Source organism: Anopheles aquasalis, chromosome 2 (genome assembly GCF_943734665.1).
Source record: "Anopheles aquasalis chromosome 2, idAnoAquaMG_Q_19, whole genome shotgun sequence".
Taxonomy (NCBI): domain Eukaryota; kingdom Metazoa; phylum Arthropoda; class Insecta; order Diptera; family Culicidae; genus Anopheles; species Anopheles aquasalis.
The window spans coordinates 32897970-32915000 of record NC_064877.1 but is presented as its reverse complement, the minus strand read 5'-3'; positions in this window follow the sequence as shown (position 1 = coordinate 32915000).

The following is a 17031-nucleotide window of genomic DNA, read 5'->3' as shown; positions in this document are numbered from 1 at the left end:
AGGCGATGAAGGACTCCCTCGCATGTGCAACCCAGGAAGCAACGGGAAAACGCGGCTGAAACCGGTGCGAAGTGGACAAACAAATGCGGCGTTCCGTTAAAGAGGGATCCATGAAGTGGACAGAAAAAAACCCAATTCGACTACCCAAAGGTTCCGGAGGAACGGGGAACGTTACCCGAACGAGAAGATCTCGTCTCTCGCCAGATCCATTATGGTCGCGCTGGCCTAAAGTGCAGGATGCCCCTGGGGAACACCTCGATTACCATCATCGAACGACGAACGGCACGAGAGAGAGAGAGGACACTCGGACAACGGCGTCAAGGGGGTTGGTGGCAGGAATGTAATTTAATATTTTTCCTCCGTTCGGTATCGGATGGTATCGCGGCCGCGGTCCAAGGAACGCGTCAACACGATCACACTGGGTTGGCGTCGACACGTCGATCTGTTGCACGGTTTTCGGGATTGGTTTTCTGTTTTTACTCCGTCCCCGTCCGGTCCTATTCCGGTCCACGGGTCCTTCCTCTCGCTCTCGGTCGCTTTCCTAATGGATTTCCGCCCTCCGGTGGTGGAGGGTGTTGAACTCGATGGGACCATGACCATGTCGCTGGGAGACGTCGCCGCTAGATAACGGCAATTTTTGGTGCGTCGATGGAAGCCCCTCAAGAGTGTTGAACAGGATCGTTGAACAGGATCAAAGCATCTCTCAAAGTGTAGCTATTTGAGAACTTGAACTTTTTTTTGTTCAAGAATGAAACAATGCAACACGGCAGCTCGTCGTGTAGCGTGTTCAGCGAGGTCAATGCCATGCTGCGTCACTATGTGTCTATGTTGTAGTAATGAAATATTCATTTGCTAGAGTTACAACACACAGAATACACTCCACAAAGCGCTACTGGGCTTGATATGTTCGTAGAAGCGAAAAGGATTCGTTTGGATCCGAGACTTCTGTTGAATTATTTGCAGAGCAAGAAGAAAGCTCTCCGCAAACAGCAAGTATGTTGGATTCCCATTGTACATGTTCCTGATTCCTGTCGATCCCTTCCGCGATAAGCGTCTATTCCTTTGGAATCCTTCATTCTCAAATGTTATTGCAATCCCAGTGTCTGGTCAATGGTGGCAGTCGGTGTTCAGCATATTCTATGTGCTCCTCCAATTCTGCACTTCCGACTGACCGACTCGGTCTTGGAACCCCTTCGAGTGAATTGTTGTGCGACCGTCAGTTGGCATAGTAGCCGACAATCGACACACCCGGGTGGGAGCACAGGTTTCGCACAGGTATCACTACACCCCACACCCGGGGGGAGGGGGGGGGGGGGGAGGTCACACCACAACAACAACACTCATCCGCTCGATCACGCAATCAACCAACATAAGAGCGGCGTTTGCTGCGTACGCCCGGGACGCTCGGGACGCTCGGGAACCATTGTGGACTCGCGTGACCAATTCCAGGGAAGGTGGAGGGAACCTCGTGTGTCCGGCAACACACTCTACGCCTCGTCCTCGTCCTCGCACATCATCATCATCATCAGCAGCAGCAACAGCATTGCACAGGCAGCAGGCGGTGCATTGGTAATTGATGTACTTTTATGTAGCCCTTCCCGGTGGCGGATGCGGACTTCCACGTTCCAGCTCCGTCGCTCGAATAGCGACACATGGAACGGACATGGTGGCGTGGTGGACTTCCTGCTTCCTTCTGCTGTCCCCGGGTGGAGGGAGTCCCTGATGGGTGCGATAGGAAATCGAACCCGAACCTGTACCATTTCCGTATCCTTTCTTCCTCGCCGTCCTGTCCTTTTCCTGTTGATAAAGTGGTCCCGGTGTGGACCAGACCAGAGACCAGACGCGCTGCAAAAGGGAAGCCCCTAATTACAGTGTTTGCGGTTGTGGATGTTGGGGGGGAGGGTGGGGGGGGCAGTTTCCCTCCCGGATTTTAACCCCTTGCGGCAGGCAGCAATAAGTGTGTGCATATGTGAGTAGCGGGCGTCTAGTCGGGTTGTCGCCGGCCACAGAAGCATAAGCATAAAAAAGCATAAAAAGAAACGGGAAGAACTGGAATTGCTGCTACTGCTGGTGCTCGGCTGAAGCAGACAATACAGCATGGTATCGGCACCGGCACCATCGTGCTTTACACTCATTTTGGACTTGATTGCATTTGATAGTTCTGTGTTCCGTGTACAACAATCAGTGTTTGGCTGTGCTCCCTGCCCTGTTGAAATCTTGTAAGAAATAGGAGAAATTCGTAAAGCAGTAACACATTTCCTCACGCCCGCCAACTTGAGACGCGAGAACTCCCTTGGGTTGCCCTTCAAACTGCAACAAGGCTTCGAATGCGAATCCTGGTTCCCTCGGGGTCACCCAATTTGCATACATGGCCACAATGTTTTTCCTCCAAAGCATTTCGTTCTGAAAACCCGTGGTCCAGTTTGTTCTCAGAATTCCACCACCAGCTAGTAGCGGTCGTGCAGTGCAGGTTCACTCGAACTGTGGGCCGTTTTTTTGTCGTCCTGTTCTTCGCGTTTATCGTCACACGCCACCACGGCCACGAGGAGGAAGAGGATGTTAGGTCGCGCCATGCTCACACACGGAAGCACACGGAACAATCGATTTTCGGTCGGAAGCTATCACGCTTCGATCGAGGACGTCGTTCGCTTCATCATCAGCAGGAGCAGCAGGAGCAGCAGGAAGCCCTTCAATTGAGAACCGTTTTCCGCCGTGGAATCGGATGCATATCGAATGCATCGGAAAGTGGGGGAGTGTGTGAAAATATGCTGGGCTGCGTGCAGGACGGTAGTGGGGTCGAAACATGAGCTGTCGGTTGTCGGTGGAGTACGCCGGGATGATACAGAATAATGAACTGTTGTGCTGGGCTATGTTGTGGCCTACATTTATGGGGAATTCTTTCATTATTTCATTTTATTGTCATTGTTGCAAACGTTCAACTGTTTATTCGTTATCAAAGTTTCTACACGTATCACTCAAGTTTTGTTAACGTTCCTCCAAGTTTCCTAACGTTCCACCAAGTTTTACTAACGTTCCACCAAGTTTTACTAACGTTCCACCAAGTTTTACTAACGTTCCACCAAGATTTAACATGGTGCGCCTTCGCGCGCTACTCTAAGACTCCGCTACCGGCAGCACCAGCAGGACATTGGCCTCCAGTGTACGCTCGATCCAGGTGTGCTTATTGCACTCATACACAGCCGGGATCGAGCGTCATCATCGGCTGCCGGCAGCGTTCCCAGCTGCCGATGGCTGGCGTCACTTTTTTGTGACATTCTCCCCCGTAGTGATGTGCTCCGTAGGGCACGTCACTCCTGTTACCAGTGATCGGCAGGTCTAACTTGTCAGGTGTCCCTACCGAGGTTCATTAAGGTAACGATTCTAATCACCCAACATGTCGTTCTTAATGGCAAGCCTAGCGTGCAAGAGTGGAATCTTGCTCTAATTTCTAGCTAATTTTACCTCTTGAGTTCACATCTAGCGCAACCCTTTGTCCTGTTACGCTTTACAATAACTTTCGTTGTTGAACGTTCAATTGTCCACCTACTGATCACGGACGCAACTATTACTCTCTGTTAGTGATAATGCAGTAAGCCTTCATCCGCGCTAACGATTCCTATCATTACATGGTCTGTTTCCTGTCCCAACCCCTTTTGGCGAGCGGGATGCAAGTTCCGATGCATTGTTCACATACATTCGGAACCCGATTGGTCATACCAGGACGCGTATGTCCAATTGCGCACTGCACGTGGACGCGCACTAGTTCCGGAAACCCGGTTGCGTACGCGATCTGGGTGAGAGGCGACAATCTTTCGAAGAGTTTCGCTCCTTCTAGCAATCGTATGCTGACTTCTGTGATGACAGCCAAGATGCCTTCGGTGCTGCTGGATGATCATTGTCGGTTGCGCATCAGGCGGATTGATCAACCACCGCAGGTTTGTCGTCGTTGGTTGCATCAACCGTTTGCTATTATCTTCCTCCTTCGATACTTCCTTCAAGCCGCGGGATGCCGCAGTGAATTTCGTACAGCAATCGCTGACCGACTCGAGCAGTTTCCGTCCTGGGTTTGTCATCTGCTGGACTCGGTGGTGATAGCGTTTGCGCACTCGGTTGAATGATGTTCTCCGTTTCGGCAAGTGAAGGTGTAACTTCACCATGGGAACGGTAGCAGGGTGGTGTCTGGGTAGTGTTCTCGGCTTCTTCGTTGTTCTGCCAAGCCGATCTTTCGAATTTGAGAGCCGTCCGTTGGTACTGGGCAAATCGTTTTCGTTATCTTCGTTTGCAGTTTGGTACCATTGGCCCTTGGTGTTATTGCAGGGGGTGGAGCCGTCGTTATGTCGCGACGACGAGCTCTGCTCCTTCTGCTGCTGCTGCAGATGCTGCGTCTGCTGCTGCTGCTGATGCTGCTGCTGATGCTGCTCCCTCTGCTGACGCTGCTGTTGGCCTCCGCTCGGTCCGATTACTACCGATTGTCGTGGCGGGTAGCTATCGGCGCTTTCCGAGGGGTCGTAGCCAGTTGCATGAGGAGCGCCAGAGGTAGCGATCGCTACACCCGACGTGATGACTGCCGACCTCTCCATGAAGCTCGATGTGTTGGTCGGGAACGTCGTTACCGGCGAAGCGAGTCTACTGGTGGCTGATGCTTGAGCAAAGGCCAAGTCGACGGCCTGTTGCTGTGCTCCGTAGCCCCCAGTTACGCCGAGCTCATGAGTCTGGCTAGCGGCAGATCTGCTGATGGCGTTCGGGTTGACATAGCCAGCACTCTTCGAGGTGGTATCGGCGTTCTGTGGCTCGCTGTCGAGCGCATGCATACTGGTGTAGTAATGTGTGTGCTTTAGTTGCTGCACCGAGTGTTGGGGATGCTGCTGGCCTCCGTTCAGTCCGATGACTACCGATTGTTGTTGCTGAGGGTAGCCATCGGCGCTTTCCGAGGGGTCGTAGCCAGTTGCATCAAGTTGGTCAAATGAGGGCCGCTGTCGCTGCGGCTGAGCCTCTTGATGCTTCTGCTCCTGCCGTTGCTCCCTCTGATGATGCTGCTGCGGCTGATGCTGCTCCCTCTGCTGACGCTGCTGTTGGCCTCCGCTCGGTCCGATTACTACCGATTGTCGTGGCGGGTAGCTATCGGCGCTTTCCGAGGGGTCGTAGCCAGTTGCATGAGGAGCGCCAGAGATAGCGATCGCCACACCCGATGTGATGACTGCCGACCTCTCCATGAAGCTCGATGTGTTGGTCGGGAACATCGTTACCGGCGAGGCGAATCTACTGGTGGCTGATGCATGAGCAATGGCCAAGTCGACGGCCTGTTGCTGTGCTCCATAGCCTCCAGTTACGCCGGGCCCATGGGTCTGGATAACGGCAGATCTGCTAATGGTGTTCGGGTTGACATAGCCAGCATTTTTCGAGGTGTTACCGGCGTTCTGTCGCTCGGTGTGGCGCGGCAGGCGGCGAATCTTGGAGATCATGTTGTGTACGATCACCTCTGGCCGTCCAAACAAAGTCCGCAGTGTTGCTATGACTCCTGCTAGGTTAGAGGGGTGGAATAGACGATACCTCACCGCCTCTAACGCCTTCCCCTTCAGCGCCTTTTGGAGTCTTAGCAGGTTCTGCTCCGCACTGTACCCGCATATCGCGGTGGAGTTTTCGAAGCTTGCAATGAAAATCGGCCACTCCTCAGCCAGTCCGGAAAACGGCGGCAGATCTTGGGGAACCCCTTGCCTCGCCGATATTTGGCTCTGGTTCAGCAGGGTTTGGGGCCACCCATGTTGGTATGTCGCGTGCGCCGTGGGGTTTTCGAGATATGGCTGGTATGTTCCGACCGGAGCGGACAATGTCGGGTACGCCTGCGTTATAGGCGGCGGCTGCGACAGCGTGCTGGGTATCGCATAGTGCGTCGTGGTGGTGGCATGGCGATTACCACCATTTGCCTGGTAAAGAGTGGTACCCTGCGTGGGTTTCGGGACGCCATGCTGCTCTGGTCCGCGTTGGTCGCCATGCTGTGCCCGGCGTCGTTCCATCGCCAGAAGCCGTTCATTGACCTCAGCGATCTTCATGGACATGTCAGCCAGCATGGTTTCTACGACACTCCGCTCGCCGTGCGTTCGCCCGTTCGCAGCAGCCTCCGCGCGCCCTGGTGTTGCGAAAAGGGCAGCCGGAGAGTTCGCGAGGGGAGTCGGCGTCGTTCGCGAAGCGCTCTCGGCGGGTACGCCATTTTCTTCTTGCCGGTTCATTTCACTGCTGATGCTGCAACGCTTTCCGCGCACTCACTTTAAATGCAGCACCTCGGTCGTAAAAACGAGCGCAAATGATAATGTCAATGTGATGATCACAGGTTGTGCGGATCACTTCTAAGTGGTCGGCCGCACTTCACTGTTCGTAAGCACTATCAAATCCAAATCGCGCACAAAAATCGGTTCGCGCACTGTTCAATCGCGTACTGATTCAAAACGCGCGCAGTGTTCAAATCGCACAACCGTATTCCTACGCAATCAATACTTCTACGTGTAAGCGTCGTGAAGCCTTGCGATTTACAATGTTCTGGTATCGCTCTTCCCTTGCACCGCGCTGCATGAGTTCCTGGCCGCCATGCTATCTTGTCATTTCTACTTTCCACAAGCCTCAAGGCCATATCTTTCGCTGTGTGTGCGCGACGCTCATCGCGCACTAACTGTAATTTCGCACACTTTGATGGCAATAAATGTCGAATAGCACACGCGCTATCGTGCTATGTACGAAATATTTAAATCAAACACAAGCTATGCGGGTCTCTTTCGTGTCCAGCCGCACATTCAATCACTGTGTGCACAATTCGTGGTCTATTTCCCACCGTTTAGTGCCGTGCGGATCACTAATGTGGTCGCCCGCGCGGTCACTCATCCAATGCAATTTTGTCGCACGCTATCCGTTATGAGGCGCAGTTCCTCATCACGGTAGTTCGCTATCGTGCGTACAGGAAGGTCAATTTCACCAAATTTCAATAACTATTACGTTTTCACGCTATGCACTTCTCACTTCTCGGCTATGCGGTCCACTTTCGGTGGTTCGCCGCGCAGTTCATCCGATAGCAGAAGCCCAATGCGACGCTAAGCTTTTGGCAATGATTGTTCGCCGGTACAAGGGCAAACATTCAATCACGAATAATCCATTCGCGAAGGCTTTACACAAATAATGTGGTCGCCCGCGCGGTCACTCCACGAACAAATTCCTCTGTCGCACGATATCCATCATGAGGCGCAGTTCCTCATCGCGATGATTCAACTATCGTGCGTACAAGCAGGTCAATAACTCGTGCAATGTCAAACACTTTCACGTTTTCAACGCTACGCATTTCTCTCTCCACGGCTGTGCGGGCCACTGTCGGTGGTTCGTCCGCTCAGTTCATCCGATCGCGCAGAAACCGTAAACGTTGAGCTTTTCACACGCGAACAGCTTCATGTTAAATAATGTTGCAAACGTTCAACTGTTTATTCGTTATCAAAGTTTCTACACGTATCACTCAAGTTTTGTTAACGTTCCTCCAAGTTTCCTAACGTTCCACCAAGTTTTACTAACGTTCCACCAAGTTTTACTAACGTTCCACCAAGTTTTACTAACGTTCCACCAAGATTTAACATGGTGCGCCTTCGCGCGCTACTCTAAGACTCCGCTACCGGCAGCACCAGCAGGACATTGGCCTCCAGTGTACGCTCGATCCAGGTGTGCTTATTGCACTCATACACAGCCGGGATCGAGCGTCATCATCGGCTGCCGGCAGCGTTCCCAGCTGCCGATGGCTGGCGTCACTTTTTTGTGACAGTCATTTTATTGTGATTCATTTTATTGTCGTTTTCTGATCCAGAGATATTTATTGTTCGAGAAAACTCTCCCAAAATCCATACTTTGGCCACAGCGAAAGGGATTGGCGACGGTGAAAATCTGTCTAATTAATCGGATGCCCTCAAATCCTTCCGTTCTTGGTCTACAGCGGATGTATATCAGCAAAATCGCCGATAATCTATAGCCTATCAGAGGATCAAAGCCTGAGCTGCCCCTATCCACGACCAAAACATTCATCATCGACGTTGCTGCACAACGTCTGCAGCATCAACGCCCCTTAACGAGCGCGCTGATTTGAATTTTCGTGCATCTCCCGCTGTTAAGGGACCAAATGGAAGGATAACTCGACAGGGAATACGGTATGCTACCACCCTCCCTCTCTCTCTCTCTCGCCCACTGCTTTGCATCCGATTTACCATTATTGCGTCGCCATTTGTCGCCCACTTCGTCCTTCTCCCGGTCGCACAGGACAAGATAAACTGTTGCTGAGGGTTTTTAATTACAATCGCTCCCGGTTTTCGCCCCGGCCGGAGAGGCCACGAAGCAAAATAAACTCCCTCCACCCCTCAATTCGCTGGTTTAAAGATAATACAGTAGGAAACCAGGAATAATCCGCTTGTTCGAGCGTACGGAGGCGTTTGCAAGTAAACATGGCAGCCGTTGCCGCCAAAGCGCACGCCGATACGCAAGCAGCGGTTGTTATTTGCGCAACAGCAGCCGGCCGGTCGTTTGCCGATGAAATAACAGAGCATCTTGTGGTGAATGGCACTGGAGGCCATTACTTTCTGCACTGAAGCGTACCCGCTCAATGTTGATTATTGTTGCATTTTGCGTTTGACGAGCGCGTGGGGATTGTATTGATTTTTTTTTTCGGGGAAGAGAGGAATGGAAGGAGGGTGATCTAGGACTCTAAATAATAAAGATGCAAAAATATTCCTCAATCTTCTGTCCACCCCACAATTAATGCTGAAAACGACGAAACGGAGTTCGGAGTCATTGGAGGAAGCGTTCACTGCGTTCAAACATCAAAGGACCTCAATGCAGGCGACACAGCAGGCGACGAACCACGGGACGGTTGTGCGGTTTGCTTGACCGAACGCGGACTGATTGCTGATTGGCATCAGCGGTGATAGTGGGCCTGAAGGGCCGTCAGTACTTTCAACGAAAAATGTAATAATATAGTCTTAAATCTCCAGCACCAGCCGTTCCCTTCCTCGCAATTTACTGTCGGTCGCGCATCACTCACACTGAGTTTTGGGAAACATCTTTTTAGTCGCTTCATTTGAAAGCATGTCCTCAGTGGTTTGCCGGTTGGTTGGTACGCAGAACGGATCCGCTTTCATTAGCCATCGTCAGACCCTCAGTAGATAGCAGGCTTCGTTGGTTGACCATCTGTTACGATGGTTTCGCGTGAATATCGGTCATCAACACCGGTCCGGGATGGTGGTGGATCCGTTGCACGCGAGGCAATCAGGACATCGCCGCAGATTCATCTCCGGAACTGGACTCTACCGTTACGTAGTGCTCATGCTTGGCATTCTCGAACATCGAACCGAAACTCAATATTGATGAAGCTGCTCGGCGTGAAGACAACAAAGCCACCCTCGCGTCCATCGCGTGTGTCAAAGATAGGAAAACTGATGATGATGTATTGCACCACGACGGACACGGCGGCGCAATGGACAATGGAACCCCTTTTCTTGCTGCTCATACCGCGTCTCTACTGGTCAACCGCAAACTCTTGCACGGAGTTGATGCTCCCTTTTCGGGATGCTTGTTCGGAATCGCATACACATCATGTGGTGCGGTGTTTATTGAAATTTTTCGAATAATTAAATTCAAAATTGAAGTTCGCCACCGAAGCAGGGCGGAGATTTATGGTCAAGCAACACACTCCCTCCACATACTAATCCATTTGGGACCAACCGAAGGATGGAATGGAAATTTGGCGAGTCCTTTATTAAACTATCATTAGATTGTTCCATAGTCATGTCCACTGTTTGCGGAAAGAAAACCACAAAACAAAGGAACTGGATTAACTGGAGTACTGGAGTTTGCATGATTTATTGGATCGATGTGACCTGTTACTGTAGACTAGCGGATGAACTGAGGAGATTACATTGAAATGCTAGCACGCATTGTATCATGCAGCTTCACATGATTTATCGTCTAATTGTGATGAGACAAAATGTTCCAAGCATTGTTTGTATGAAGTAATATGAAATTCGATCACCCAGAGGGCACGCAATCGGTAATTGATTCGTTGAAGATGCGAGAATTGTGGGCAAGCGTGTCCGTCCGGTTGCCTGTACCTCAACACTCGGAACAACCAGAATTCACCACCAAGATATCATCATTCTGCCTGGTGTCATCGCTGGAGCCCTGGGCCAGAACGAAACTCAATTCTCCACAGCGCAGCCCATTGCCACAGTTTCACGCGAATGGAGAAGCATATTTCACCGACAAATGCCAGCAACAACACCACCCCCTTTTTAACGCCCGACACCCGTTCGCCACGTTGAAGGTCACCGCTGGGAAAGCGCGGTGCGACGGCAACGGAAAGCGAAATCCAGGCAGGCCAGGCAGGACATCCTCGGGGGCACGAGGTGACAGGCAAAACCGGAAACCTGTCAGAAACTGCCATCGGGGCGAGGGTGCCCGGAAGATAAATTTGCGTTTTCACTCGCTTTATGTGTGTGTCCTGTGTGTTGTCGAGGGGTTTTTTCCGCTCTCTCTCTCTCTCTCTCTCTCTCTCTCTCTCACTCTCACTCTCTCTCACCCACTTATCAACCGTCGAGGTGATGGTCCATCAAGGCTTGCAGTTCGTTTGTTGCACGGACTCATCGGCTCCGTTATAGGGCCGACGACTGCACGCTTAGTTAAGTTTGAAGAACGAGAACTCCTGACGCGGACATATTGGTTGATAATGCGGAACAAAAATGCAGTGGGGGTTGGGGTTGCAGGGGTTTAGTATGAGAGAACCGACACCGGCTAAAGTGTGCAACTATTTATTATCCTTCGACACTTTGTTCCTTCACAAACAGAAGGATGAAAGAGTGGCTGTAGTTGAGCAGTTTACGATCATTTCTCTTTCTTTTGTCATGTCTCAAATGTTTTGCTTCCTTCATTTTCATTTCTATGTTCTAGTTAAGAAAATTCTATCTTATGATCAGTAAAAGGATTGAAATATAACAAATCAAATGAAACTGTGGCAGTCTTGGCCAAAATATTTTTTGCGTTTTCATGAAGTCTCAGCATACAATGCGCGTTGCCTACCAACGCGCCTTACACATCATAGCGAGCTGGGAATCTCTCTTTCTCTTCTGATCGCAGCCTTTGGACAAGCTACACGCGTTTACGGCAAGGACCGAGTGCATTGTTAATTTGCGGTGCAATAAATTTCTTAATACATACGAAGTCACTTCTAATCCGTTTCCTCATCATGAAATTAAAAGAGGAACCTTCGTTCCTAAAAAACTAATAACAAACAGTAAATTTGTCTTCAAAAATCAACAACTGCTTAACAAGCTGCATTCAAACTACTTGGTAACGCATGGAATACTTAATATTTGGCCGCATGAAATAGGACACATCTCAGGTCAGAAATAAGTTATACACATAGATACAGATAGAAGGTGTCATTTTGTAAGTATTTTATCTTTATCATTTTTAATTGTTTCTTTAATTCACTTACTTTTTTTTCACCTTTCGTGTTACATCGGCGATAACTTTTGAAGGTATCGTCCAATTTTGGAGAACCTTTACCTTTAAAAAGACACCAACAGAGTAGCAAAGCGACTACTTCATGGCGTTCCATTCTTTAGTCGACGCCCTCGAAATCCCAAACATCTGGCGCATCTTTAGCATAACGATTCGGTAAAACAAAGCAGCACTGAAGATCTTGTCGGTCATCCAACCGCGTAACCGTGGTAACCGTAAACATGTCCAGCACCATCCGAGCATCGTGATGAGTGCGTTACAATTTCCCAGGATGATATTCCCTTTCCACGACTCAGTGGCAGCTCAGTCCGTCAACGCTTTCCCATCACATTCCCTGTCGGGACCGTCCGGTCCCACGCTACAGACACGCCATGGACGAGCCAACACGACAACAAAACCACTCGGCACTGCACGGCTGCTCGGTTGTATTTACTTTTTCCGTGGCTCCTTCATCCTGAAACTATTGGCTCCCGGGACGTCGACGGTTCGGTGTGATGCGCGAAGGGCGATGAAGCAGTTCCTGTTCCATGGTGTCCATTCGTTGCCCTCTGCTGGCAACGGGCGGTTACATCGTGGAGAATGTCACGTACCACCCTCCAGTGGGCCGGTGATTTGAAGTAAACAACGCAACGAACGCACTTTTTTCCATCGTCGTCCCACACAGGCACGCAGACGAAAAACCCTCCAACACTAGTGACAGGAAGGAACGTTTTTATCCACCCTCTCCCTTCGTAGCGTTCCGTGAACTGCCGAGGGTGGTGTTGTAGGGTTTTACTAAAAGAGGAAGAAAAAGAAGCAGAGAAAAAAAACTCCCCGAAATTATTCCATCACAATGACGAGCGGCGTCAGCAGAATATCACTCGCTAGTGGTGGTGGTGGTGATGGTGGTGCCGAACTAGTGGCCAAATTCCATTGCCAGCTTAGGCATTGTGACGCTCGCCCTCGCGGAACCGTGCGGTGGTGGTAGTGGTGACTAGGAAAAGCGAAACCAACAAAAGGTTGGTGGCCACCCTCCGTTTGAGTCCTTTCCTTGAACGTTTGAAGGGTAGGAACTATGCAGAGGGACGATTAAAATCACTACACACAACTGTTCGAAATGCAGTGTGACTGGACGGAGCGATACAGTTGCGTACAGTGTCGGTCGAAACGCGTAGCAAAGGAGTTCCACCCCCCGGGGAAAAAAGGGGTGGCTGTAGGGATCGTGCCCGAACAGAACCACCCCTGGACCGGGGTGGAATAGTTACAATAGCAGGATGTTTTTTAATTTCGTCGCTCCTCTCTTCGCATCTCTTTGCCGAATTTCTTTTGAAGGACACAGGACGATTCTTGGTTGATGATAAAAAACCAACATTTTTTCATTTTTTAATTTTTCCACCACCTTTCTGCACGAGGTCTGTCGCGTCTATATTGAGATGATGTTTGATGAGAGACGAGTGGATTGAAGGTCGAATTGTCGAGATGCGAAGGAAAAATCTGAAGCATCCCCGAATTCTTGAGTTTAAGTTTTCACCAGGTTCTCAAACATTTTCCAGAATCACCCTCGCTAGTTGATGCCTTTACTGTGAGCTAATTTACGAAACGATTCATCCCGCGAGGGTGGCGACGGGGGTGGTTTTTGAAGAGGAATAGCGACAGTCACTGCCAGCAAGGCACTGCCCCTCCCCTTTGTAATCCTTAATCTTCCCGTAAAGGACGTAAAGTACGAAACCAACGTTAATTCAAACCCCCGGAACGGTTTCAAATTTCTGCGACCAAAAAAAAAACGGAACGTACATTTTATTGCGTGTTGGCGGAGCGGTTCCAGTAGAAGAGGGAATGCAGGACATTTGTGCAGACGCTTTAATTTGACGCGAGCCGGAATACGATTTGGAGATAATTTTTGGATTCACCTCATAATTCCAGTTAACATATTTTTTTGGCTCAGCGTGAACAATATAATAATAAACAACGATTTGAATTCTTGGAGGGAAAGCAACATTATTTCCTGTGAAATGATTGCTTCTTGACGAAACCGTCAACATTAGTTAATTTCATCTACATGTACATGACGAAACATTAGTTAATTTCATCTACATGTAGCTGAATCACCTTGTCCACCTGGTGGTTGGACTATGCTAATTACCCAAGAAACGAACACATTCTCCAGACCCCACGAACCGGAAGGTGATTTTGCCAACTTCATTTTTTCCTCTCCACCATATCCGACGACACTAGTTCCTCCTTCCTGGCAACGCCAGAGGAACGACAGCTGAAAACAGACCGGTCAAGGCCCGGCGTTGTCAGCCTAGGCTTCTCCTGATGGGTGGCGACGGCCAGCGCAGGTGTTACAAACCCGGCTACCCGGCTCCAAAGTACTCTCCCCTTTTCCAGCGATATCTAGTGCCAAGCAACGGTTCGACCCTTCCTTTTGCAGCTGGGCGGGCGCACGTACGCAACCCTTACCGGGCAAACACTGTATGCTACACTGTAGTCGACGTAGCGTAAGGGGTGAAAAAGGGGTCCAAAGGACCTAAGGACTCCTATACCTCGAGTTGCCGAGTTGACCGTACTCACTGCAGGAACAGTTGTACGGTATTGTGCGCCACCAGGTTGAGGGTGACCCTCAGTTTCTAGTCTTTTCTGGAACCATTTCTGGGTCTGATGCCGCAGCCATGGCCAATGCCACGGAAAGGTTGTTTCAGTCGATTAATTTTCCCCGAAATGCCTTGATATGTTCAGGTGCGATGCGTGGCGCTGCTCCGGTTTTGTTCCCCAGTGTTTGCCACTTTACAACCACTAATTGACGACAGGGGGGGAGTCCTGTCTAGTTGGCAGCATACACCGAGCTAGCTGGCGCTTCCTGACATTTTGTTTAGAGTTAATAAACAAATAAATTTTACCTCTCGCAGCTGAGGTGAAGCGAATGCATATGAATGTTGCCTGAGAAGTGTAACCATGCATGTAAGATGGTTTTCGCCTCATCGGCATAGATTGTTTACGTGGCGGTTTGTAGGAGATTCTAATGAATACTAGTTAAGTAATTAGGTATCAATATGTTTATAAGTTTTGTGGTTTCGGTGCTACCTCATCGGATCATCATACTTTCATCGAACGATTTGTTTCAGTCAACTTTACCTAGACTTTCAACCACCAAGACTGGAACTTTCTTTCCATTTAAAAAAATGCCTCGAGCAAGATCCCTCTTCAGAACACCCCTCCTCCGCTCCTCCCCTCTGCGACGGCTGCACCAGAAGCAACTCCAATCAGCAAATGAAAATTCCTCGTCACAAATCCATCAACCATGCGAGGACATGTCTTGCACCGCTGGCCGGGACATGCCGTGCTTTTCGCTCGCTCTCAAATGACTCCCCAATGGTCTGGGCTGGTTGTTCGAGCGATACTCGATAGGATTTGGTTTCATTAGTTTGATTGACAGGCAAATTTATGCGCCATCACGCCAAAACGCATTCCGCCCGGCAAAACGGCGGACTGACGGGCTGATGGCGGGTAGTCTGCGGTTGTCGCCACCACCCCATTTGCTTTGCCCGGTTTGCTGCTCGACTGCTGGCGATTGACTTCTTATCAAGCGCTTTAGAATGGTCGCCGATAATCCCACCGCCCGGTATGTCACCGATGGTTACATTTAATTCGTGAGCAAAACGAGACGACTGACTGCTCAACAGAGTCACTTCAATTATGTTACTTTCGACACTAGGGAGGGAAGCCTGTCTGGTAAAACAAGTGACTCCGCGCATGCTTCCGATTAGTCATCCTGTTTGAATGTTCCACAAGACGTAAGACTGGCGACTTGTAAAGGTTTGAATATGATTCATTGGGTGCGTTGTCTCGAGCCATTTCCTTCCCGTAATCGATGTGCCTTAAATTCGATCAGTCCTTTTTAGATTATGACGACACTGGCTACAGACATTGCGGCTCATCCTGCTGCCTGTCTTCTTCGCAACGATTGCGTGCAGCGATAGACAGTGTCACTATTTGTTCGCCGGAATTCCTTCCCACAAGAGACTGACCGAGACCGGACCGTTTATGGTGGAAATACTGTCACTCTGGGTGGCGTGGGCCGCCACAATGACTGCACAATAAGCGATAATGGACATCAAGGGCGCGCACACCAATTTTGTTGATGAATTTGGCGAAATAATTAGACACTCACCGTGGTTCGGGCAAACCATGGGCAATTATCCACGTCGCCCCGACACCATAGACACACTGACCGACAATTAGGGACATCCCTATTTTTTCAGCCTGGTCTCCTGGAGGAATTCGTTGGGTTAATTAATTGAATGGCGCTAATTCACGTGACGTGACGCAACTGAGGTGAGTCGCTCGCAGCAGTGGCTAGAATGGGAAATGTTTATAAAACGTGGAAAACAATAAACATCAGGATCGAATATCTGCAACCATATGGAGGCATTCCTTCAAAACCTTTATGGAGCAACCGCAAATCCTAATCTCATTCGCTATACGAAGCGCTTGCTCCTTAGCCATTCCTTTAGATCTCCGATGCCGGCCATTCCGTCTGTACGCCAAGGATGCACCTTTCACCAGCTGATGCCACCGCATCATCTTCGGTGCATCATCTTCCACATGGCGAGCATTATCTGTGTGCATTGTTCGCTGATGTTTCTTCTTTCGTTTTGTGCTGTTTAAATTTTAAAGCCAATCGAACCGTCTCGACTCCTCAGGGGTCGCGCCAACACAGCCAACAAAGGTCACATTGCGTAACGCACAATGATGGTCGAAGAAGATGGCCAGGGCCAGCGGGCCACATACCGGTGCAATCCACTAAACGTCAATCTGGCGAGCGCGCAATGTGCCGGAACACCGCAACAACCCTCGAGCAAAAAGAGGAAAAAGGAAGGAAGGGACTCTTTTATGTTGCACGATCGCTGCTGCTGATGGAGCGTGCCAGAACCCGGCAGCGAGGGAACACCGAGGAGCGAGGATTTGAAATCAATAAAAATAAAGTAGATAATTTATCTTTCAGCCGCACACCAGACGCGTGCTTGGTACACCAAACCATGTCCCTATGTATCGGGCCAGCAACCAGCGCGTCCTGTTCCGCAATGTGTGGTAGAACCCCCCCGACAGGAGACAATGTCTATCGGATCGGAATAGAAATCAGACAAAACCAGACAAGGGCACGGACGGCATCTCGGGCTACACCAGCCAGCGTTTCCTTTCCTTCGTTCGGTTCCCTCCTGGCGCGTCGCGTCAGAAAACCGAAATCCGAAATCGCAATGTGTGCCATTTTCACCTACTTTTGCAGCCGGCCTCGTACACATGGGCGATCGTATGTGTACCGAGGACTATGTGGACGAGCGTCGGTGGATCAGGGGCGAGTCCCAACGCATCCCATCATCCCTCCATCGTTATGCGTTTCGTTGCGCCGGATACATGAACCCCAGAGCTCCGGGTGCAATATCTGTGTTCATAGACAGAAGAGGATCGTTCGTTGATCGTCTGGAGAGAACACACGATCGTAGTGTGCAAGCTGCACGC